Consider the following 10590-nt stretch of genomic DNA (forward strand, 5'->3'; position numbering starts at 1 on the left):
TACGGCATTGCGCATTGAGAAATTTAATAAAGGTACGTAACTTAATTTTCATCGAGAAAAATCGTCGATCGTCGAACGAGAGCGTATAGATCTTTGTGTACGTAAGTAGGACGTATTACACGTCTTTATTACACGTCTAAGTTTCTGATACTATCGAAATGATATACGTTGCGTTTCTACATTTTATAATATTAACAAATGTTTATAGAAAAATTTATAGAAAAATGAAACAGTTCGAACGCGATAACTGTATTACGTTTTATTTAATGGAATTCACCAACGAACCGCGTATTTCATACTAAATCGTTTTTCGCGCATACAAAATCTCGTGAACATTATCTCTGTCGCTCTATTTCTCTCCTCTTTTCTTCGCTTCTCTTTTCTTGATACAAGACGTAGGAAACGTTCCGACGTCGATCTTGATATAACGTCAAGAGCATCTCGAAATAAAAGAATTCACGAGGAACTACGAAATATTATCGTTATAAAATATTAGATACGACCACTAAGAAACGATCTATTTGAAATTTCTAGAGCATGAATTCAACACACTATTCTCGTTCTTTTTCATAATTATAATGTACTCCGTAATATAACGTGCAATATATAATCAAGGGTTGTTGAACGAAAGCTCTCTTAAAAAAAAAATTTTTAATATAAAAATTTATAAATGAGAACTCGAAAGAATTCAATTTTTTACTAGACGAACGTTTCAATGCGATATTATTGGTTTTGCCGAAATAAATTACAAAAAAAAAAAAAAAAAAAAAAAAAAGATGAAACATATCAATGACATTTCTTTTATGCTTTGTTACTAACCCCTATAGAATTTATCCTTTAATTTAAGATCTATTTTTCTTTCCTCTTTCTCTCTCTCTCTCTCTCTCTCTCTCTCTCTCTCTCTCTCTCTATTTCCCTCTCTTTATCATTCCAATTTCTTTCCTTTTACAGACGGTAGTCATTCGAACGAACACACGTATGTAAGTATATACCTCAAGCTTAGAAAACTATACGCTTTCTTTAACATAGCTCCTACGATTGTTTTCAACCCCCATACCCCCTCAATCTCTCTCGTAAAGTCCTCGACTCTCACGGGAGTTTAAAACAAGCATACTATGTTTCCTCCTGTATTATCTTCCTCTCTCTTTCTCTCTTTCTCTCTCTTTCTCTCTCTCTCTTTCTCTTTCTCTCTCTATCTCCTTTTATTCCGTATAGTGTATATATCGTTTATTGTTTATACATTGTAGATCGGTCGTTTGTATACCGAACAAATTTACGAGAGCTCGTAGGATACAGTTTATTCTAGCACCTACACGTTCTGGTCATCTCATTGATGCCCCCGGCACGTTAATACCAGCACGCTTGTTGCAGGGGCAACGTTTTACGGTAATGTTGTCGATAAGCCGCGGATTTACAGATCGTCGAAGCTGCACGGAATACCGATGAACTATCGTGTGACTTCGATCTTACACGCGCCGATTTATTTCCCCGATACGTTTTATTCCAATAAAAATCTCGAAATCGAAACCTCCCACCCTTCTCACTTCCATCTCCACCTCCGTCTCCTTTTCCTATCACCTCTCCTACTCCTTCTCTCACTCCCAGCTTCGCTTATCTCTTGACCGGACCAACGTGCGATAGAAGTCCAACAGCATGGTCCGTATTTATGAGATCCGATATATACATACATATATGTATGTATATATATATATTTTTTTTTTTTGAAAAATCAGTAAAAAAATGCGAATCTCTTTGCTGTGTTTCTTCTTCTTTAGTTTACTCCCTCCCCCTCACCTTCCATTTTTTTTTTCATTACATCTTTTTTTACTTTTATGTTTTATTTATTTTTATTTTCAATTTTATTTTCATTCTTATTTTTATTTTTATTTCTCTTTATACCTTGCGAAATCTACCTTATATTATTTATCAAGAAGTAGAATCTATACGATATATCGTCATAGAATAAATATCGCGATGATAACAATATTATTACCTCAAATTGAACGGCCTTTAATTACTTGATTACGAGATAACATATGACAAATCAGACGAGATTATTATCTATCAATTAGATTTATTACTTAGTCTTGATGACTAACTACCGTGATAACTAATTCGTTTTGATGATTCAACAAATCCGATTCAACAAATACTTTACATTGCTGTAGTTTAGTACATTAGTTAATATTTTTAATTAAAGCATCCATGATCGAGAAACGTTTGTTTAATATCTTCTAATCCTTGCGAATCATGATATATAAATTTTCTTTCTTTTATTTTCTTTTTTTTCCAAATAATCTTAAAATGACGTAGAGCTTTGATCTCAATACGCATGCTACTCGAACATAAGAGGAAAAAAGAGAGAGAGAGAGAGAAAGAGGTAGAGAGAGAAAGACAGAGAAAGAAATAAATAGTTTCGTATGCGTTACCACCTTTCATTCCTGACCTGTGGGCCGTCTATGGATTGGAATTTTTTTTAATTTCCCAAGAGAATAGCGGGAGGGATACGAAAAGAGAGAGAGAGAGAGCGTATGGGATCTCGCTGTACATCAAATGGAAATAATACAGAAAACGTTCTTCTCTTGTATCGGTTCCGCTCGAATAAATCGAATAGATCATTCCGATTCTAGCAACAAATACTTAACCATTTCCATGTATTAGTTTCAATATTTAACATTCTCTTTTTTTTTTTTTAATTATTCAGGATCAAAGCGTTCGTTTAATATTTTTCTAATCTATGTGAATCCTGAGAAATAATTCATGCATAAATTAACGGAACACCCGTTATATCCAATAAATTTTATAAAATCCGTCAGGAATAAACGACTCTGTCCGATTATTCTTTCGGTTTATCATCTCTCTCTCGCTCTCTCTCTCTCTCTCGTTCTCTTTCTCTTTCGTTTCCTCTTTCTCTTATTCGTCGATAAAAAATTTTCTCGTTAGCGAAAAGCCGATATATCCGTAGGGCACTCGAAATCGTATAGGTATACCTTCTTTTCGCTTCTTTTCAACGTTCAGCCGTACTTACACGCGACGTTCGTTCTCGAAATCTGCTCGGGAACAAGTACGAAGCAGTAAATCGAGAAAGTGATCGATCGATCGATCGACTATACTGTTCGTTTCTACCTCCAAGCACCGATACTAAAGCTACAAGAGAAGACGCTCTTCCTTTCGGTTACTTTGTCATCGGTACCGTGGAATCGGTGTCACGATGGTAATTTATAAAGAAGCCCACGCTGCTACGTGCTGCAAGCATCCGTGAGGATGAAAAGATTGGAAAGAAACAAGAGAGAGAAAGAGACAAGAAAAAGACGTAGCAGCAGCAGCAACAGCAGCAGCAGCAGCAGCAGCAACAGTGTAGTAGTAGTAGAGTAGTAGTAGTAATGTAGTAGTAGAAGAAGAAGAAGAAGAACTACAAAGAGGGTGAGCAACAGAAACGTTTACCAATAGCATGTTTCACGAGGCGGTAATGATACCATGAATATGTATACGCAGAACGGGCTGAGAGAAGGCCGAGAACGAGCTCTCCTTATACACGGTGTTCCTTTTTTTACTTGCCACGAGTCGTCCCATCGAGAGAGTATCTCGTTCCACGAGCTCGAGAAGGAGCTTGTCTTCTCTCGAAGGTCGTTGGATAATTCTCTCTTTTTCTACCTCTCTCTCTTTCTTATTCGTTATCGAACGACGACGAATCAAGGAGGAAAGCACGCCGAACCGATTGCAAAAACGAACAAAAGAAATAGATAGGTAGGTAGGTAGGTAGGTAGGTAGGTAGGTAGGTAGATAGGTAGGTTGGTAAGTAGGTAGGTAGGTAGGTAATACATACAAACATACATACATATGTACGTACGTACGTACATAGATATTTATAGGAGAGAGAAAGAGAGAAAGAAGGAAATCCATGATTTGGTCGTTTATATTTAACAAGCTATTAACGCGTAGACGAAAGGGGACACCGTCGTCTACGACGACGATGACGAAGAGATAGGGGAGGGTTTCGGAAAGAGAAGAAGGAGGAACGTTGAGGGATCAAGAGTAGGCTCCGCTTTCGGTCCGGAGGAACCGAAAGAGAATGACGGCGAGATGGGCGTGTCCTTTCTACACTGTAAAACAAACAAGACCCGTTAATGATGCGAGCTGCTAGTTAGAGGGGACCATCTACGCATCTTTTCTCTTTTTCTCTCTCATTCTTCTTCTTCTTCTTCTTCTTCTTCTTCTTCTTCTTTCCTCTTCCCCTTACTCTCCTATCCCCTCGTCACGCTTTGCATAGGAATTCGTTTCACGTCATTCACGTTGCATTCTTTATACCACCGCCCGTGGCTGCTAGGGGTGCTCCCCATTTCTCTCTCTCTCTCTCTCTCTCTCTCTCTCTCTCTCTCTCCTTGTCTTCAAGACTACGAGCACAGTCGTCCTCGAAACTCCTTCTCGTAGTACGACGACAACGACGACGAAGACGAGGGCGACGACGACGTACTTCGTAGTCCGCTGGCACGACCAAGCCCATCCTTCTTTTTCCTTCGGCTCCAAAACTCATTTATTATATAGGAAGAAGAGAAAAAGAATAGAAAGAAGAAGGTTGATGCCTTAGAGAGAGGAACTAGACCGTCGAACTAATCGTCCCGTCAGAAATAGCCGACCCATCCTGCCGTATCCTTCCGAGAAATCGTGTTAATTTTCGAGGACCGTCGATGCCGATAATTTCGATGCTAATGGTAACGACGGCAACAACCGACTCTCTAGGGACAAGAACGATGCCGAAGAGACAGACAGGAGGGAAGAGAAGGGAAGAGAAGGGGAGTGAAGAGAAGGGGGTTGAGGACGGGGGTGGCAAGCCTAAAACCTGTCGAGGTATGCCGACTACGAGGCCGCTAGGCGAGCTTCGTGAAAATAACGTTGTAGAAAACGGGCTCATTGTCCGTGTTAACTCATTTACGTTCGGTACGCTTAAATGAAGTTTCGTGCTGGAGCCAAGTGAGTAGGTAGGTTCGTATAGCTCGTAGAGATAGGTATAGGTATAGTTATAGGTATAGGTATAGGTATGGGAGGCAATCTACTCGATCGAAAACACGCCTACGTTCGTGGCGTTTAAACTAATTCAAGAGTCTCTTTCTCTCTCTCTCTCTCTCTCTCTCTTTCTCTCTCGCTCTCTCTATTTCTATCTATCTCTATCTCTGTCTTTCTATCTTGTTATTTCGTTAAATACAGAATTCTAATGAACGCTCATTCTCAGGCGCTTTCATAAGAGAATCTCGTACGAGATTGTTGAAAATTTCCTTCCTCGTAGACGCATTGAAACGTGAATGGCCAGTGAATATCGCCACGCCAATGCTCCATGTAAATCACTATCCCAGCCATTCGTATATATTTTTTATCTCTCTCTCTCTCTCTCTCTCTCTCTTCTTCCTTCCTTCCTTCCTTCCTTCCTTCCTTCCTTCCTTCCTTCCTTCATCGAGCAGTCCGGAGATACAGTTTATCCGCCTCTCAATAGACCACCCTGCATGAGTATAGGTATAATACGCGATACGAACGAACGATACGTGCCGTATGGCCTCTATTCATAGGGTGTATTAATGAAAACGTAGGGAACTCGTCGATGATCAAACAAAAAAGAATTGAAAAATAAAATCAAAGCGAGGAAGAGAAAGAAATGAAGAGGAAGATAGGAACGCGCGAAACAAAAACTATTTGAAAAGGAAAAAAAGAATGGTTTTAGCAATATTAGGATAGTAAACAATGCGTTGCGTATCGACGCAAAGCGAGCGCAGATTTTATATTTCAAATACGATTTCGGATTCGAGGTTGTTTGTTTTTGCGATACCATAACGAAATTCTCCCTCTGGGGCCTCAGCTTTCTCTTTATATTCTTCTTCGTTTTTTATTTTGTTTCTTGATTTTTGCTCTCTTTCTTTTTTCTTTTCTTTCCTTTTCCTTTTTCTTTCTTCTTTTTTTTTTTTACTATTCTCTCATTTCCTTCCTCATTTTCAGAAGCCCGTATATAAGAATATCTACGTAGGTATGTATGTATCTGTAATAAAACGTTCATATGTATAAACGTAAAAGATAGACAAGTTCGTTTGTAAAAAGAGAGAGAAAGAGAGAAAAAGAAAATTTTCGATTCTCATCGAAAATATCACGATATTCAAGAAAAGTTTCAGTAAAGTGGCGGGTGAAGAAACGTAGATAAGAACAACACGTGCACCCGATAAAGCCGACTTGAAGAAACGTAGAGATTTGAGAAAAGAAACGAAGGAAAACATCTTGCACCCATTTTACCTACTTTGAAATTCTCTATCACGCTTCTCAACACGGAAACATCTTTTCTCGAATAAATGAATCATAGGCGGCACACGGTGTTTGTTGGCCGAGAGAGTCGCAAAAGATACGACTACGAGTTGTGTACCCTTTTTCTTTCTCCTCCTTTTCCCCATCCTCATCCTCATCCTCATCTTCCTTCTCCCCCTCCTCATTCTCCTGATCCTTCTCCACCTCCTATTTCTCCTTTTCCTGGCGTGTAAGCGCGATAAACAAAAAAAAAAAGAAAAATAAAAAGAAACTCCTTCGTGCTTGCGCACTCGTGCCACTCGTTCTTATTTATGGCCCTGAAAGTATTTCTTTTTCTCTCCCCTTTTTTCTTTTTATCTCTCTCTCTCTCTCTCTCTCTCTCTCTCTCTCTCTCTCTCTTTTTTCTCTATATAATAAGAGAGGATAAGAAACGTGATCATTGATCGATTCATCGGATCAGATATGAGAAAGTACCTTTGTCAATTGAGAAATTATTCATAAAATGACGAGAAGCGTTTGAATCATCTCAGAAAATAAGAAAGACAGAGAAGGAAAGAGAAAAGAAAGAGTGATACGAACTAGCAGTGATGATTAACTCTACCGAACAGACAAATATAGATAGGAATTATAAATCGAATTTATAAAAATTTGATAATCTCGATCTTTGATAATCGGTAATTACTAGAGAAGTCGAGAGAATAAGATAAAGAGAGAGAGAGAGAGAGAAAGAAAGAGAAACGTTCATCAAAGAAGAACATTATAGCACGGATATTCGATATAAATAACATGAAATTGAAGAATGGTGTCTCGGCTGTGGTTCGAATCGAATTAAGACTCATTAGTAACAGATCGGAAAGTAGATTAGAACGGTAATTGTCTTGTCAGAAATCTTCGTTCTCCTGGGCGGATCTGTAAATGTACCAAGAGAGAAAGAGAAAGGGAGAAAGAGAAAGAGAGAGAGAGAGAGAGAGAGAGAGAGAGAGAGAGAGATGAGAGAGATGAGAAAGAGAGAGAAAGGAAGAGGCTGTCGGTTCTCGGCAGCACCGGTCCGAGAATTTATGGAACAAAGGCCACGGAGGATGCTGTTCGTAATCTGAGCTATGAGTTTCGTTGGGTAGTATCTTGTAAATTCGACGAACTGCGCCGCCACGGAGCCCGTGGTTAGTCAATCGTGATTGCAATTTCCGAAAATCTGATCCATCCATTTGTCCCACGCTCGCATTAGAATTCAACATCAACTGTGTCTATATACATAGAGACACAAACGCGTTTGTGTATGCGTATTTGTAAAAGACAGAGAGAGGAAGAGAGAGAGAGAGAGAGAGAGAGATAGACAGAGAGATCAAGTGTGACCCAAATCGATATTGGTTTAGCCAATAAGTCAAGCGTCTCGTTAATGGAACGCAAGATTTAATTGAAAACTAATTAATCGGTGATCGATCGAACGCCGATTTCCATTAGTCTCCCTCGAATCCTTTCTATAATTTATACGCTTCTCAAAATGAATTCGAAGGGATCGAATTATACCTTCCCTTTCTCTCTCTCTCTCTCTCTTTCTCTTTCTCTTTCTTTCTCATATATATGTATATATATCATATATATATATATATATATATATATATATATATATATATATATATACACACACACACACACACACACAGTCTTTCTCTCTCATTTCTGAAGTAAGCATCGAAGAGCGAAGGATTCTCTACTAATCGGAATAAAAGTATCTATCTAGCCCGAGAGTCTGGACGATGCTTTCCGCATAATTAAATAAGCAACGAGCTACGCTCGCACGTTACTGTGAGAGCAAAGAAGAGAGGAGAAAGAGAGAGAGAAAGCAGAGCTCTTTTTCTACCCGAAGATGTCGCGTTTGTTAATTCGTGCAGTCGTGGCAGATGGGACCAGCCAACGAGAACCTTCCACCGAAAATAATGTACGTGTACTAATTATTCGAAGGGCGAAAGGAAAAAAAGGAAAAACGAACAAATATATATATATATATATATATATATATATATATATATAAAGAAAAAGAAAAAGAAGAAGAAGAGTAGGAGAAAAGAAGGAACAAAATATTTGTATTCCTAACTATTTCGTACATGTGTCAGCCGACATTATAATTACACACGACGGATACTAATTACGGACGTGTGTCCAAGAAGAGGAAGAGAGAAGAGAGGATTTGACAAAATCATTGTCGTATTCGTATCTCCTTTGGAAACGACGCAATCAGTATGAAAAAGAAAAAAAGGAAAAAGAAGAAAATAAAAAGATGGTAGTAGTCGGACCGGGAAAAGTCGAGCTTGAGATGGGTCGAAGGTGAGCCGAGAGTGCACAGACGGTCGTTAATACTTGAAGCGAAGAATCAGTGTTACTCCGTCTAGTCCAAGCTCGGTCTCGTTTGTTACGCGATAGAGACCGCGAAAAATTACGGTCCGGTGTTCCCTGGTCGTCCTGTCGGAAATAATCGACAAAGGAATCGATCGTACGATTGGACGACCGATCGATAGATCGACCGATCAATCGATCGATCGATCTATCGATCGGTCGATTTATCGATCTATACGACGCGACGCTACGCGATGCAATGAAATCGATCGGTCAAAGACCGTGCAAGAAACCCTTACCGATAAAGGACTCTTTTCTCTTGTTCGACGCTCGACGCTATTTAACCGAATGCCCTTTTCTTTTTTCTTTTTTTTTTTCCTTCTTTTCCATTTCTTTTTTTTTTCTTTCTTCCTTTTTTCATTTGTCACGTCAAACTGTTCGTATAAATTTTCTTCCCTTATCCCACCGTAGAAACCAAGTCGTTATTACGATATGTGTAATTCTTTGTTAGATCCTTTCATCCTTTTAAAACCTTATGAGGAATTTTTATTTAGGTATCTTACTTACTTACTTATTTACTTACTTACTTACTTACTTACTTACTTACTTACTTACTTCGCTCTTTTCCACGGGTCTCGATGATATTTTCTAATAACGAACTGACTCTTTTTCCGGAGCACCAGAATAATCTTCTTTTTCCTTTTCTTTTCGAACTATCGAGGAAAATAGAGATTGCATCGTCCTGAGGGGTTTGTTTAAGCGAATCTACTTTCGATACGAGCTTACTTTTTATTTCTTCGTCGAGTAACAATACTCTCTCCTCTCTCTCTCTCTCTCTCTCTCTTTCTTTTACTTCGTCTCTCAATCTAGTTCAAACCAAGGTAGGTAGACGCTAGGGAAAAGTTTACCTCGGCCGACTCGGAATTCACGACAATTTGCTTTCAAAGTTCGTAGTCGACTTGTCAACAGCCTGGCCGCAAACCATTTTCATTATCTAGTCTTCATGGTAGCGCACATGCGCCGTTAAAGCCTGATGAGGATCGATGTCGATGTGTACGCACGTCCGCCCGTTGCTCTCGAGAAGCCGTTTTGCCAAAGTTTTGGAGCCATTAATCGTTAAAAGGACGATTGTTCGCTACGACAGTTCGTATTAAATTTCATGTCCCCTTTGGATCTTATTCGCTTAATCAAACGCACGTAGATATCTATTTTCTCGGAACTTCATTAAGCTTCGTTAATCATCCTGCATGGTTTTAGATAATTACTCTTTCATCATGAACGCGAGAACTTGTATACATATACATATATATATATATATATATATATATATATATATATATATATACATATATATATATATGTATGTATGTGTATATGCACATACAACACGCGTGTATTTTATTATCGAACTGTATTCTACTCATTATGGAAAGTTCGCCTAATTTTGTACCAGACAGGCGATTACATCTCTTTCATCTCTCTCTCTCTCTTTCTCTCTCTCTCTCTCTCTCTCTCTCTCTCTCTCTCTCTCTCTCTCTCTCTCTCTCTCTCTCTCTGCAGTTATACCGATACTCTCGGTACAGAGCTTACAATTTTTTTCGAGCGTATACATTTTAAAATAGAGCACTCGGAAGTTCGCACTTTGAAATTTCATTCCGTGGGTTATTTTCAAGGCACAACGCGTTTTCTCTATTATACCATCTCTATTTTCAAACTTACATAGGTATTTCATGTTTCCAACATTAATGAGATAGAAACTCGCGTGACCTACGTTAAGTTGGCCAACGAGAAGGATGTAATAATAATAAATACAATGAATATAAAATAATCCAAGTGCGTTATAACAACAATATATTCTATAAAAATTTAACGAAGCTTTTCTTTCTTACTTTTATTAATTATCGTTTCCACTCGTTGATTATTTAACTAGGTATGTAAACGTAGGTGCGTATACGTTTAAACACATCATATAAT

The 10590-nt window shown here is 38.5% G+C and overlaps 1 long non-coding RNA gene across 1 annotated transcript; it reads right to left on the bottom strand.

The window, feature by feature from the left end:
* Positions 1–5108: 5108 nt before the first annotated feature.
* On the bottom strand, positions 5109–9561 carry LOC127061810 (uncharacterized). The gene is made up of 3 exons (XR_007780961.1): positions 9232–9561; positions 8916–9148; positions 5109–6025 (listed from the first exon to the last, which is right to left on the bottom strand). It is a non-coding gene; the product is annotated as an uncharacterized LOC127061810 (long non-coding RNA).
* Positions 9562–10590: the final 1029 nt, after the last annotated feature.

The sequence above is a fragment of the Vespula vulgaris genome, chromosome 2 (assembly GCF_905475345.1).
Source record: "Vespula vulgaris chromosome 2, iyVesVulg1.1, whole genome shotgun sequence".
In the NCBI taxonomy this organism is placed as follows: Eukaryota; Metazoa; Arthropoda; class Insecta; order Hymenoptera; family Vespidae; genus Vespula; species Vespula vulgaris.